We start from the raw sequence: 14,934 nt of genomic DNA, 5'->3' as shown, positions 1-14,934 counted from the left end.
GGGGTGGAGCTTTTCAGCAGTTTCCCCCTCACACCGCCTCCATCTTCCTGTCCTTGTCAACTATCCCTACAGCCCTGGACTTCAAAGACGCTCCTACACGTACTTTCTTTCCCCCAGCATTTGCATTAAGCCAACACCAGTTCTCGAGCGAAACGAGACGCCTCGACAACAAATAAAGAGTCAGCAGTTTGCTGTTTGACATTTAGCGGAGCATTAGTGAATTTCACACTTGCTGTCCTCTCGCTCGTAATTAGCAGAGTGAGGCATTACACTTCACTGTATATAGTGCTTGAGAGTGGCATCAAGGAGAACATCATTAATGGACACCTGGAGATGAACAGCTTGTGGTTGCTGCTCGGTGTGACCCTGAGCGGGGCGCAAGGCTGCTTCGTAGAATCAAATGAGGTGACTGATGTAGGGGGATAATTTGTCAGATCTGGGGCAGTCCCAAGAGCTGCAGTTTGTCTCTGTTGACAACCGCGCTCACCTGAAGGGCTGCTCATCCTGTGTATGCCGAAATGTGATCGCGCCGTAAAGGAGACTGATGCCCTCTACCACGTCTGCCCCGCTGTCCTCTAGTGCGTCCTCTTTTCTGCCTTTCATCGTGTTTCTGATTGGGATTCTCTCTTTATTTGTGTCCTTTCTTGTCCTCCTCCACTTTTTTACCTCAAAAAAGCCACATTTACCCACACTGTAAAAACATATTTTCAAGATTTGTTATCACAACATATTTTCTTTTGTCAAATCAACTTTATAATAATTTATTTAGTAGAGATAACTTATTATTTGGAGCTTCTGATGGTTAAATTAATCTACTTCATTGTATTAACTCACTTTTTCCAGTTCAATCAACTTAAAATTTTAAGGCAACCCAGGTTACTTACTTTTTTAAGTTAAACCAACAATATATTTTTTTTACAGTGTAGTAATCACAAGATTTTTTCTTTTGTCAAATCAACTTAAATAATTTATTTAGTTCAGATAACATATAATTTTGAGTTTCTGATGGTTAAATTAATCTCCTTCATTGTATTAACTCACTTTTTCCAGTTCAATGAACTTAACATTTTAAGGCAACAAGGTTACTTGCTTTTTTAAGTTAAACCGTCAATATTTTTTTACAGTGCATAAATGAAAATATGTTTAGAAAAGATCTTGCTTAGTGTTCCGCCGAAGAAAGAAAGTTTTGGGGTTTGGAAGAGGAATAAATGAATAAATCAATTATCCCTGACGTGCTCAGTGTTATTTAGCTTTTATCTTCAGTTATCATTTTAATTTTAGTTTAAGCAATTTTGTCATTTTTATTAGTTTAAAAATATTTCTTTTATTGGTAACACTTTACAATAAGGTTCATTAGTTAACTACATTAGTTAACATTAACTAAGAATGAACAACACTTCTATAGCATTTGTTAGTTTTTGTTAATGTTAATTTCAAGATTTACTAATACTTTATTAAAATCTTGTTAACATTAGTTAATGCGCTGTGAACTAACATGAACAAACAATGAACAGCTGGATTTGTATTAACTAACGTTAACAAAGATTAACAAAAACAGTAACAAATGTATTGCTCATGGTTAGTTCATGTTAGTTAATACATTAACTAATTTTTAATAAATGAACCTTATTGTAAAGTGTTACCCTTTTATTTTTAGTTTAAGTAATTAAACAAGTTTACATTTACCATTGGAAACTAACTGAAATAGAATAAGTTAACTTTTTTTAAGTTTAAGTTTTTCATCTAATTTATATATTTTATTTTATTTCATTGTTACAGTGTGTGTAATAATGTGTGATAATGTCATGGTGGTGACACGGTAAAATTCTATATTTACACAACTCTACATAAAATGTTCACCTTAACAAGCATATCTTTTACATCTTGTGGCTAAACTATTTAAAATGAGTATTTTAATGTGTGCATATTGTCCCCACTTACTTTGATTGTAAGTGCTTCATTCACTGTAACATGGATATACATTAAATTTAATAAATTTGTGTTAATCAACATTTATGCTGATTGAGCTTGTACTGCACCCGTAATATTCCTTTAATTTCAAGTGGATTCTCGTCATGATTTCTCTTTCATTACAAGCCAAAAGACTTGCCATTGTTCACCATTCTAAATTCACCCATGCTAAATAATCCCACTGTCCCTTTCGCTCCTTCAACAGAGTCCAAGCAGGATATGAGAACCATCTCTCTGCTAACAGCTACAGTACTAGTGAATGGATTGAACCTTGAATGCTATATCGACGTTCAGTGGCTGGGGAACAAAGTGAATGAGATGATACGAAGGACACATGGATCCAACAGGATGCATATGGAACGAGACTGTGTTTTGGCTCGGACACACATCCTTTGGAAATTAACGGTGATCATATGTGTCTTGCTCATAACAACAATGGAATGATGTAATCCACTGAGGCTGGCCTCAGAACCCATAATAGTAGCTAAATTGCCGTTTTGTGTTGCTCTATGACCTTCCTTTTTGTTTTCTCTGAAAGTTCACATTAGCGGTATGTTCATATGTGTCACCTAAAGTAAGCACAGATATATTATTTATATGATGTGTGGGAATCAAGCACAAAGGCTGATTTCAGGGAATAATCACAGTGAGGGACTGAGGAAAGAGCCTTAAATCACAAAGGGAATACTGCTTTTTGTGTAATGTTTATCATCCCTTCAGGCAACCATGGCGTGAAATGAAAAGTTGAGTTTTTGACCACATGTTGCTTCAATATGGGTTTTACAGGTGGCAGATAGTCGATCTTTGGCCACAGTGCTGGTACAATGGTCTTCTGTAGCGCAGCCAACCACAAGGAATTCGTTACAGTGGAAGATCTCATGTTCTGTTGGAGAAAGGTTGTCAGGGAACATACTGGAACAGATTCTTTCTTTCTTTTCTTTAGTATACTTTGATTCTGCGCAGAGTGCTCGGCGAGATCTGACTGTTTAGACGTTTAAAGTTTGCATTGGATTACAATGTTATGGTACTTTTGTTCAGTTTATCCTAAAAAAAATAATTTTTCCCTCCAGGGGTGTTATATAGTTTGGCAAATATACATATGACCGATTATCCAACAAGGACAAAACAATATTTTTTAAAATATTGTCTCTAAAAAGGCAATTTTGAGTCTCTGAAGCAAATATGATGTAAGTGTGGAAATCATGATTTAAAATGTGCGAAATTCAATTCAGATGGCATATTGCATCTCCTTCTTATTGTGTGGATCTAACTTTTCGAGAGTAACAATAAAGATTCTATATCTTTCCACCTTTTGTGGAAAATGTCTGTGTAAATGTTTTAAAGAGGCTATATTGTGCTACTTTTAAGGTTCCTAATTTTGCTTTCGAGCTCTCCTACAACAGGTTTACATGCATCAAAAAAAGAAAGAAATCATAAAATATAGACCTGCTGCACATTATATTTTCAGAACTAACAAAACATTTTTAACCCTTAAATGCATAACTTCGGTCTTTAGTTTACCCCGTTCACTACCCTCCTCCTCATTCATTTTTTTAAAGTTAGTCATCAACCATCTTAGTACTCCTCAATCTGTGTATTATAATCAATATAACAAGAAAAAAATATCAAAGAATGCCTGTTTTCCATTCATTTTTTTGTAAAAACAAAAAACAAAACATTGTTTGTATAGAGTCGCTAAAGAGTCACTGAAGATTTTTTTCTGCACAATAATAATTAAATCTCTGATGACTGAATAAGTGCAATTCACCTTTATTCCACAAGGTGGCAATGTCTAATTCACAAGTATGAAGTGACGTTCACTCATAGTTACCCCTAGGCAGAAAATGTTTTGGTTACGTATGTAACCCCCGTTCCCCGAGTAAGTAGTTACGTCGGATGACGACGAATGGGGTTTCACTTAGAAAGCCTATCAACTTCGAGTCTTGAGCCAAAATGGGTCTGTGGAATTTGCATGGCGCAACTCCGCTCCACCTTGTGGGTATAAAAGGAGAACACCGATACGTTCCCTTTCGTTGTCACTTTGAGTTACGTCGGATGACGACGAATGGGGTTACCAGTCTAACCACGCCACCTTCACAGCTGTCTTCCAGTTCCTTGTGTAAATCTGAGATCCCTGTCGTGAGACTAACACGGACCAAGGACTCCTTTTTAGCACAGGAATACCAAGGTACACTAGGGAGCATATCTCAAGTCGGAGAAGGGGGTATGAATACACATATGACCCGGAGGGATACATATGGATAAACATGGGTGTCCAGCCGCAGGTGGAATATTTCAACCCCAGGGGTGGCAAGGTGGCTTGCCAAGGGAAAGACATGCTCAGAGAGGCTAAACAGTTCAGGTCTCCCGGGATATAAATGGCTCTAAGCGACCTCCGATGCTTCTGACTCCATAAGAGGAGATGGCGGGAGTGTAGACCACCTTGTTGGTTGTACGCTGCTGTCGCGGTATTGTCTGGTCAGACTAGTACGTGCTGGTTCTTGAGCAACTCAAAGAAACGGTGCAGAGCAAGACGTCCTGCCAGCAACTCAAGGCAACTGACATGCCATAGGCACTGGGGTTCTGTTCAGGAGCCTGCAGCAGCATGTCTATTGCACATGGCACATGGTGGAGGCATCTGTTGAGACAACAACTTGCCTGGAAACTCGTTCTAAGGTCACTCCTGCCCGTAGAAAGCTGAGGTTTGTCCATGAGGTGAAGGTCTGACAGCAGGTCGGAGTAACTGGTACTTGGAGCGTGCCTTGTTGCCATGCCCACCTCGGGACTCAATCGTGAGGCCAGTGCTGATGCGGTCTCATATGAAACAATCCGAGCGCCGTTTCCGCGGCTGTAGATGCCATATACCCCAGGAACATTTGAAAAAAGTTTCAGTGGAACCTCACTCTTGCCCTCGAACTGTCTCAGGCAAGTCAGCAGTGACTGTGCGCGCTCGCTCATAAGCTGCGTGCACATGGCGACCAAGTCGATATCCATACCAAGAAAAGAGATCCCCTGCACGGGGCAAAGTTTGCTCTTCTCCCAGTTGACCCGGATGCCCAGTCGAGCTAGGTGCCGGAGCACTAGGTCCCTGTGTTCGCAAACCTGTTCTCGAGAGTGAGCGAGAATCGGCCCGTCGTCAAAATTTCAAGAGTTCAAGATGCGAACCCGTGTAGCCGAAGCGGCACAAGGGCTGCCTCAACAACATTAATGAAGAGACATGGCTAGCCGAATGGGAGAATCGCATACTGCTATGACTGCCCCTCGAAAGCAAACCGTTGGAACGGTCTGTGTCGAGGGAGAGTGGAGGCATCCTTCATGTCGATCACTGCAAACGCACACATTTGAAAATGCATTTGGCTGTGAGCATCTTGAACGGCATCCTGTGAAGGGAGCGGTTCAGGACGCACAGGTCCAGGATTGGCCGTAACCTACCGGTTTTCTTTGGGACAATGAAGTAGGGGCTGTAGAAACCGGACCTCATTTCAACTGGAGTCATGTCGTGATTATGAAGGTGTCATGTCAGGCTTATGCACACCCCTTCAAGTGAAGTGTCACCGAATAATTTTGCAATCATTACAACAGATATAGGCTATACTGTAAACAGGCAATGACTGCACACCACTAATATTTCCCCTGCCTTATTTTATAGAGCAAATCTGTAATTCTTTATCCTCCAATGATAGGACACCCCCTAAAGTAGTAAAATAAATAAATATAAACTTTAGCTGTATCATGTTTTATGTCTGTTGAGAGTCTCTCAATAACACCATTGTTCTCCACTGTCATTGTCAGGTGTCTGTTCAAGCTCCTGTGGTGTCTGCTGGGATAGCCATGTTTACCAGCCTCCACCTTAGGCTCTTCCCCACTGAGAGCTTCATGCCCAACAAGGGTGTTGCACACCAAATCCCCCTGATTCAGGAGCTCAAATAAACAACCTACGGGCAGCACCTCCTCTCCTCAGACTGTCCCCTGTTACCAAGATCTCATACCGCTCCCCTGAAGAACACCCCCAGATTTCTCCAGAAGTCACCTCAAGTAATCATTTTTATTTATTTCAGAGTAACATCTGTCCACTGACTTTACCTTTATTATAAACTAGGGCAAAGAACAGTGTTGGGGAAAGTTAATTTTCATTTAAAAATTGCATTACTCCCTAAAAAAGGAACTACTTAGTTGCTTTTTATGGAATCAATGTGTTACGTTACTTTTTCATTACTTTTTAAATATATTTTTGGCAAACGTAAAGGCCCTTTCACACCAAAAGTGAAATGAAAAGGCCTTAGGCTGAAGGAAATACGATTTGCTTACTCCTGATTTCTCTCAACATGGGGACAGGAGAGCTGTCAGTCAATGAATGGGACAACAAAGTAGCTCAGATTTTTTGTTGTAAAATTAAAAGTAATACATTACTTTACTAGTATCTGTAATCTGATTAAGTAACTTGCATTACTCGTAAGTAACGTTACCCCCAACACTGGCACATCTAAATACAGGGATGTGTATGTGTCTAGTGCAATGATATCATTATTTGTATTGTATCGAAATTCCGATAAAACAGGATGTTGGCAGGACTTTAAAGAAGTGTGTCAAAACTAAAAATAAATAAAAAAGAACTCTTTTCCATTTATAGTTTCCATTAAGCAAATATGCCTCATATAATTTGTTATAATAAATTATTTAATTCAGCAAGGATACATTATCAAAAGTGACAGTAGAAACTATTTAATATTTTTTCAACTTCTTTGAACTTTTTATACTCTGAAATATAATTTATATTTCCATGAAAATACATTTAAATTGAGATTTTTTTCTAAAAAAATCTTACCAACTCCAAACTTTTAAATAGTAGAGTATTTTTATTAAACAAAACACATTGAAAAAAAATGTATTGAATAAAATATTTCATTTAATGTAAATAATTTTACATTTATTTACATTTTATATATATATATTTTTATTTTTAAGTCATTCCTGCCTGAAAAAGATATTCAGCTCGACAGCTTCATCATTATAAATGCTCTTTTTCAATATCCACTAAATTCCTCTCCATTACATCCAGGAGATTACATGCCTCATTGCTCCTGTCCTCCATCTCAGCCTGAATTTAGCATATGCATGGTGTTGCGCTGTGTTTACCACAACCGATCCACACGGACGGTCTCTCCGTTACAGCAGAACTCTGTGATGACAGGTATTTGAGTGTCTGCTACTCCATCTCTATTCCCTTCCCTTCTCCACCCACCTGCTTCATAACGCCAGTCCTTCACTTAATGTGGCCGTCATGGTGACTGTCTAGGGCAGATGAGAGTTAATTGAAAAAGAAGGCTGCTTCTCACTGATGGAGACTGACAGCACCCCCTCGCCAGAAGTGACTGTGCCACCCCATGCTGGCAGTTTTCACAGTGAAAGAAAAGTGTGCGCTGGTGAAAAAGGCAGGCTGTGCTGTGAGTGCTTGGGCTGCCTGCCAAAGCCGCCGGATGAGTTTATTAGAAACAAGAAGAGAGATGCATGTATTTCTATTTTTTCTTCTTTTCACCATCAACGAATTAGAGGAAGGTTTCCAGCAACGTGCTTGTGAAGGACCGACCCGTGGCGACTTAAAATCAGAGATCAAGACGATGAGTCAGGGCACGGGGACGGCGCAAACAGCACAGCACGCAGTCTAAATAATTTCACATGCCGAGCCTGTCAGGTTTGATGTAATGAGCTCTGATTTTGTCATCCAGCGCTGTGCAGATAGGTTAATCATTTTCATTAACACCACCTCCTCTGAGAGACCTCTTCCTCTCGTGCTGTCAGTGGTACGTTGGCTTGGCGAGCGCTCAGACCCCTCAGATGTTTTAGTCTAGTGCCAGAAAAGACTGAATCGATGCACGCAGACAGGCAAGGTCCCCTCAGTGGGGCCTGAGTGGACGACTGTGATTACTGCTGACAATAATTTATGGGCCTTGCTGATTGAAAACATGAGAGATGTAGTTAGAGTTGCAAGGGTGATTAGGCAGCACCTTAAGATACAAAGATGGTGTCACAGCAGCTGCTGCTGGGAGAAAGTCTGCATCCGAGCACCGCATGCCACCGCAGTACAAAAAAAAGGATCGGTTGGTGGAACGATATCAGTATGTAGATGCAATATAATTTACCAAATTATAGGTTACCAAAGCATTCTCATCCTAGGGCGTCATATAGACCATGCGTATACATCCAACGCACATGGCACCCTTTAGCGTCAATATAACACGCTTCAGTTATGGGTAGGTTTAGGTCTGGGGTAGGGTTAGGGTTAGACCACTAGGAGACGCCTTCTGGCTAGGGTTTGAATTTGAACGATTCTGATTCCGATTCCTTGTTTCGATTCCGGTTCCTAACGATTCCGATTCTTTTAAGAGGCAGGGTCAAAAAAGTTTAGCTAACCTTGCTAACCAACGGCCTTTCTGAAGGAAATACTCCTTCTGTAAAAATACTCCTTTTGTCACAAATTTTGCATTTTGCCGAGATTTCGTTATTTTTAGAAAAGTGAAGCCACACTTTGGATCGCCAACGTAAGCTACTCATGTTCGACTCGCGTGGTTATGCCAACACTTCCGGTAGACGCTTCTTCGTTGGTGTTGTTCAGCGGTTTCTTCTTCCGCTCGGCGGACTGTGAATATCGAAACTAGGAATCGAAATTTTAACTTTTTAACGATTCCGGGAAAAACGAAAAGTTAGTCTCGGTTCCAATCGATACTCGATTCTCGATACCCAACCCTACTTCTGGCCCATTTATATCTGCGTCTCATATTGACGCTAAAGGGTGCCATGTGCGTTGGATGTATACCCATTGTCAAAAGCGTCAGTATACGACGCCTTGGGATGAGAGCGGGCTGGGGTTACTCATTGTAGGGAGATAGTGGAAGGGAAATAGTGACATATCTTGTCTTTCTCATTGTTACATACATCCAAACAAAACAGATATTTATAAGGTTGGCTACATGCTTTGGCTGTATTGGATAGATGCAGATCAAAGTCAAGGTTTGCAGTCAATAGCGGTATTACAACCAACTATGTTTGCATGTTTGTTTGCTAAATTTAGCTGTATGAATGCAGCATTGTTGTATTCACTTTTGTTTTCAAAGTACAGTTATCATCACAAATACGGTCAAGGTGGGTCTGAATGACAAAGTAAACTAAGTTCCACCACATACAATATAAACAGCCACATAGCAGTTTCAGCGCAGTTCTTTATCATGCTCAGAGTATTGGTGCCCTGCAAAACAAATGGCAAGTAATTGGGTCATTCACAAGGGCTATTCCCAAGGTGTTGGCAAGGGATGAGAGATGGTCCATGTACAAATCCCTCTTTATGGTGAAACTCTCTGGTGGCTTGGGGCAATATCACCCTCCCTCCCTTTTTGTGCACACAATGGATTGCATTAAGCTTGTACGATATAAAAAAAAAACATTAATGTCCCCTTTTATACACCACAGTGGAAATCAGGTCATGTGATCAACAGCATAAAGCAAAATCACTGCTATCTGAAGATTTTTTACTAAAGTTAGCAGAAAAGGATAATAAATGAAGTATGGGAGTCATTTTGATCTTTTGCTCCCTCCCATTACCAAAGGTAATACCACATCCTTGTAGACCTGCTGATGGAGCCCCCTTCTGTTCCTTGAATGCCTGCAGGATTTCCGTCACCTAATCTCCCATGATTAGCCTTTGCCACTGGGTCCAGGTCATTAATCCCGTCTCCTACACTGAGTGACAATAATCTCTGCTCACTGGGCAGGAGAGCCAGCTCCATTTGTCACTCTGTCACCCAATGGCTCTCACATGGGAGAGGACAAGGACCATTTATCTGTGGAATGTGCTGCAGTAACTGCAGGGCCGGCAGAAAAAAAAATCCATCCTTCCTCAGGATTGTACAGTGATTTGGAGCGAAGATGAAAGCTTGATTCCTCTTGTTTTGCAATGAGTGTACAACGTCTTTGTCATTAAATATAATGTCAGTCAGTCATCGATGTATTTTTGTCTGATACAGCAAATTCAAGGTGAAGCAAGTTTTGTTTTACTATCAGACATTTTTTTTCACCTGCGAGTGGATGGGACTCCTTGACAACTATATCGATAGTGTGCTGCAGGGATGACATATTTTTGTAGGCCGAAACCCGGAAACGAGTTGACATTTTAGCACTTCCACTCCCATCGTTCTGAAGTCGATGGGTTCTTGATTAAATGCCTGAAATAAGGTCTGTAGTTAACACAAGCTCAGGATATTTTCATGCTTTATTCTAAGCCTATGAATGCTGTTCATCAGTATTAGCCCATTGTGATTTTTAACAGAATTTTTTGTTATTGTCTTTAAAAAGGCGATTGCTAACAAGTGGCTAAATGGGACTACAGAGGTTATCGGGGACATTAAACGTCATTATCATTGGAAACAGGAAAACATTCCACTCACTAGTCTGCTATCACAGCCGAATTGTTTTGTTGCAAAGTGTTCAAACTCAAACTTTCAGGGAAAATGTTGTTTAAATAAAAACTAAAAGAGCTTAATGGTGGTGACGTTGACTTCATACAAAGTCCTTTTAGGCAAGTCATGCCACTCGACCGCCATCTTGGCAACGCCTCCGGGCAGCAATTTCGGACTAATGGTGGGTTCTATTATAGCCAACGAACCTACTCGGACCTCGGATATGACGTCACATCTACACTTCAAGCGTTCTATTATGTTTTGCGTGTCTGAGTTGGAGAAAAAAATTGACGCCACCCAGAAAGCTGTTGTAATAGTAGCACTGGCCGATTACCAGGCACTTACATTAAAAAATATATATTATGACTACACCTTTTCAAAACGCAGCCATTTGAACTTGAAAATGTTCACTTTATTTCATGATTTTCATGTTAATCTCCTGTTAGCAATGCTAGCAACGTTAGTAATTGCACTCACAACAACCGATTCCCATACCTACAGGGAACGCAGTAATACGAGTGATTATAATCGTCATTTAAAATACGTACCAGAGCGGTTCAAAAACAATGAAAACAATTCATACAAGTCACACAGAGCGCAGCCATCTTGAATTCCGAAACGGAATTCTTTCTCTGTGTCCTCACGATTGTCCGACGTCCGAGAGGAGAAATCCGAAGAAAGGTGAAAGTGTTGGGTAACACTTTATTTTACGACCCGCAAACAACTGTGTAAGTACACTGAAATTACGGTGTACGTTTCTGTAATTATAGTGTACTTCCGTGTAGGTATAAGGGAACAATATGTTAAGTTTTGGGTAATAAAGGGGCACCACTTTAATTTACAGCCCGCAGGAGTTACACTTACCCAGTAACTACACAGAACAACGGGGTAACAAACGCTACTTACTATGTAGCAATACGCAACGCATTCTCACCCCAATGCGTCACCTTTGACCATGCTTCAATATTTGACGTTTTAGGCACCCTACGGCGTCATCTAACTGACGCTAAAGGAAAGCTTCAGTTAGATGACGCGGTTAGGTTTAGGTCTGGGGTGGGGGTAGGGTTACACGCGATCCTAGGGTGTCATCTAACTGACGCTAAAGGGCGCCTAAAGCGTCAGATATTGAAGCATGTCCAAATGCTTCCCAAGGCGTCAGTTAGGTGACGCCTTGGGGGTGAGAATGGGCTGCAATACGAAACAACACTATTTGCACCGTAATAATTACAGAGAAAGGTACAGTTATCAAAAACAAACCAACAAACAAACAAAAAAATGTTTTAATTACACAGTATATTTGCCCTGACATTTAAGTGTCATTGCAATTCAATGGAATAAGGTAAGTACTAATTACCACATGGTAAGGTCTAAATTAAAATCATAGCAAAAACAAATTATTTTGACTTAACATTAAGTAATCTAGTAAGAAATGCCAATACATTTAATTTTTATAATAGTCTGTAACATTGCACAAGAACATATTTTGCCAGAAATGTGATATGTTTTATAAACAACAGACGTACAATTTTTGCCTGGAATATATTAACAGAATAGGTACCTGTTATTTTTTAACTAATTAAATAATTTGCTTGTATATCTGCTTGTTACCCCTTTATTACCCCAAACTTAACATATTGTTCCCTTATACCTACACGGAAGTACATTATAATTACAGAAACGTACACCGTAATTTCAGTGTACTTACACAGTTGTTTGCAGGTTGTATATCTGTTTGTTACCCCTTTATTACCCCAAACTTAACATATTGTTCTCTTATACCTACACGGAAGTACATTATAATTACAGAAACGTACATCGTAATTTCAGTGTACTTACACAGTTGTTTGCGGGTCGTAAAATAAAGTGTTACCAAGTGTTGCTAGGTTACGTCTGTCTTTCGATTCGGATCTCCGAGACGGATAAATAGTTGAAAGCACCATAACAAAACCCGCTTTATATCTGTTAACTTTATTGTGATGGTCCTCCAACAGACATTCTGGACTACTAGTAACTTTGCAACTAAATTTCAACTTATGCTAACCCTAACCCTACCAGTCTACTAATACTATACTAACACTCTAATGAGAGTTACAGGTAGGTGCAATCAGAATGTGTTAAAGGTACCATCAAAATAAACTGAATTTTATTATTGAAAAAAAAAATACAAGCTTCAGCTTTAAGTAGTTGTCATTTTCCTTTGCGCTAGTTGTTTACCAGTGCTGAGTCATTTGTGTGCATTTCGATCATTCAATTTACCTCAGAATGTGTGTCATACAAGGAAACAAATCATTATAAGCATGATTGACTGAAGAGGTGTGAGAAGAGCTTGTTAGTTCTCCCTCTCTTGCACTTCCTCTCCCTCTTCCACGTGCTACCTGAAGCCACAGAGCCTCGGCAGCCTTTCAGATGAATAAATTTGTATATTTTAAAGCGTATTCCTCTGCGCTGAAGAATTCTCCAGAGGCCTCTTCTCTTCTTTTCTCCCGAATTTGCCTCACACCCTATGGAGTCATTAGTCGTCTTGCTGTATTGAATCTTTAATCATCTGTGTTTGAGGGAGATAAAAGAGGGAATATTGCTCTTTAAAATTCAAGTTCAGCCATTCCCACTTTGGCTTTTTTTTGTTTGAAGTGTGCAGACTGGTTGAACTACATATTTCTAGCTTCCTCTGAATTCAACATCTGCAAATTGAGACATTACACAATTGCAGCTGAGAATGGTGTGTTCCCAAAGGTGAGTGGTGGTCTTGTGTGGGCTTGTAGTTTTCCTTCATGCTCTGTACAGCCAAAAGCCCTGTGCTGTTTTTCTCCACTCATTTATCTACAGATAGATATTGGCAGCGCTTCTGCAGAAGGACAGCTGGCAGCAATTGTTGAACTCCTCTGCCCAGATATTGGATACCATGGCACCCTTTCCCGTTCACCCTCATATCACCTTGGATTGAAAAAGGTATAGCACAGCTGACCTAGAAACAGTCTTGTAATTGTCCGTATGGCCTTTTGACCAACCATACATGGCAACACTGGACTGCAAAAAGTGAAATTGTGCAACTGCCTAAAAGAAACATTCTTCTGTGGGTGTAATTCGTTTGTTTTGAGTAGACTAGAACAGACTTGATGCTCTAAAGCCACCTTTCCACTGTCAGGAAAAATGGTTCACTTTGCTTCACTTCATGTACTGCACCCTCAAGTTGTTTCAAACTGTTGTTTCTTTCTTCTTCAGATATTTTAAAGAATATCAGTAACCAGACAGTTGATATACCCCATTGACTTCCATAGTAGGAGAACAAATACTATGGAAGTCAATGGGGTACATCAACTGTTTGGTTACTGACATTCTTCAAAATATCTTCTTTTGTGTTCAGCAGAAGAAAGAAATTCATAAAGGTTTGAAACAACTTGAGGGTGAGTACATTAACTAATCCTTTAAAGCTACACCGTGTAACTCTTTTAGTTTATTCTTAGCTAAAAACAATTAGTTTTATTTCAAAAATATATGTGCTCATTAATGTATATTTACTTTGTTCAAGTAATAAAGTATTCTCGTGAGTGTATAATATGCCATTAAAAATACATACGGGTAAGGGGTTCTAATGTCGGTCGCCATGTTGCCCCTCCATCTTGAAAGTACATTAGCCAAAGAGGGACATACCTGTCAATTCAAGCTTCGCCTTTCGCGTTTACGTTTGAGTTAACACTCATGGACGAGGTCGAACTGGAAGACATGTTAATCTTGGACTACATTGGCCACCGTAGGAGTTAAAATTAAATTTGGAATTGAGAGGAACAGAAACTAATATTCACTGGATGGTCATATACCTTTTCACCGCTAGATGGGGGTAAAAATCACACAGTGTAGCTTTAACCGTTCCATGTCGATCTGCCCCAGTATAGTCTTAGTACGGATATGGTTTCATTTCCATTGTGGGACTGATAACAGTACTCTTTGGAATGCAATTGTATAAATGCGTCAGTCGCTGCCTTGGTAAAGCAAGAGTTTACTGACGATATAAGATGTAAATAGCAGTGTTGTAGTACTCGAGACTCGGACTCGTCTCGGACTCGGTCTCGAGAACATATTTTAATGGTCTTGGTCTTGTCATGGACTCGTACACATTTGGACTCGGAATTGACTCGTACTCGAACATTTTTTTTTTTTAGGACTCGGACTTATTCCTGAGTCCACTCGAGTTCAATTCAAAATATTTTTCATGATTATTAATGTATGTTAATAAAATATTTTTTTTAAATTGATTGACACGCCCAGTGATTGGTGATTTTCTAGTGCGCAACTGCGCATGACAAATTGTAATAAAATTACTTTTAACACCACCTACTATGTGGCCTTTTTACCCTAAACTGATCATATTTTTTAATCTCTAAGTAAATTCAGTAAAATAAAAAAAGGATTTCTCTAAGTAAATAAAAGTAAATTAGGTAATTAACCCTCACTGGTCTCGGTCTCGACTCGGACTCGACCATCTCTGGTCTTGGACTCGACTTGGACTCGACTC

The 14,934-nt window shown here is 39.8% G+C and overlaps 1 long non-coding RNA gene across 3 annotated transcripts in view; it reads left to right on the top strand.

The window, feature by feature from the left end:
- Positions 1–10,495, top strand: part of LOC120487644 (uncharacterized) — a 33,837-nt gene extending 23,342 nt beyond the window's left edge. The window contains exons 2-5 of one of the 3 annotated variants that reach the window (XR_005624477.2): positions 2,177–2,376; positions 5,764–6,006; positions 7,031–7,162; positions 9,573–10,495. This is a non-coding gene — a long non-coding RNA (uncharacterized LOC120487644). Of the gene's footprint in view, positions 1–2,176; positions 3,278–5,763; positions 6,007–7,030; positions 7,163–9,572 lie in introns of those variants that run through there. The other 2 variants (XR_005624478.2, XR_016145397.1) reach the window with 2 other exon arrangements.
- The last annotated feature ends 4,439 nt before the right edge of the window (positions 10,496–14,934 follow it).

The sequence above is a fragment of the Pimephales promelas genome, chromosome 10, assembly GCF_988280905.1.
Source record: "Pimephales promelas chromosome 10, fPimPro1.hap1.1, whole genome shotgun sequence".
NCBI lineage: Eukaryota > Metazoa > Chordata > Actinopteri > Cypriniformes > Leuciscidae > Pimephales > Pimephales promelas.
This window is presented reverse-complemented; position numbering and strand designations above follow the sequence as displayed.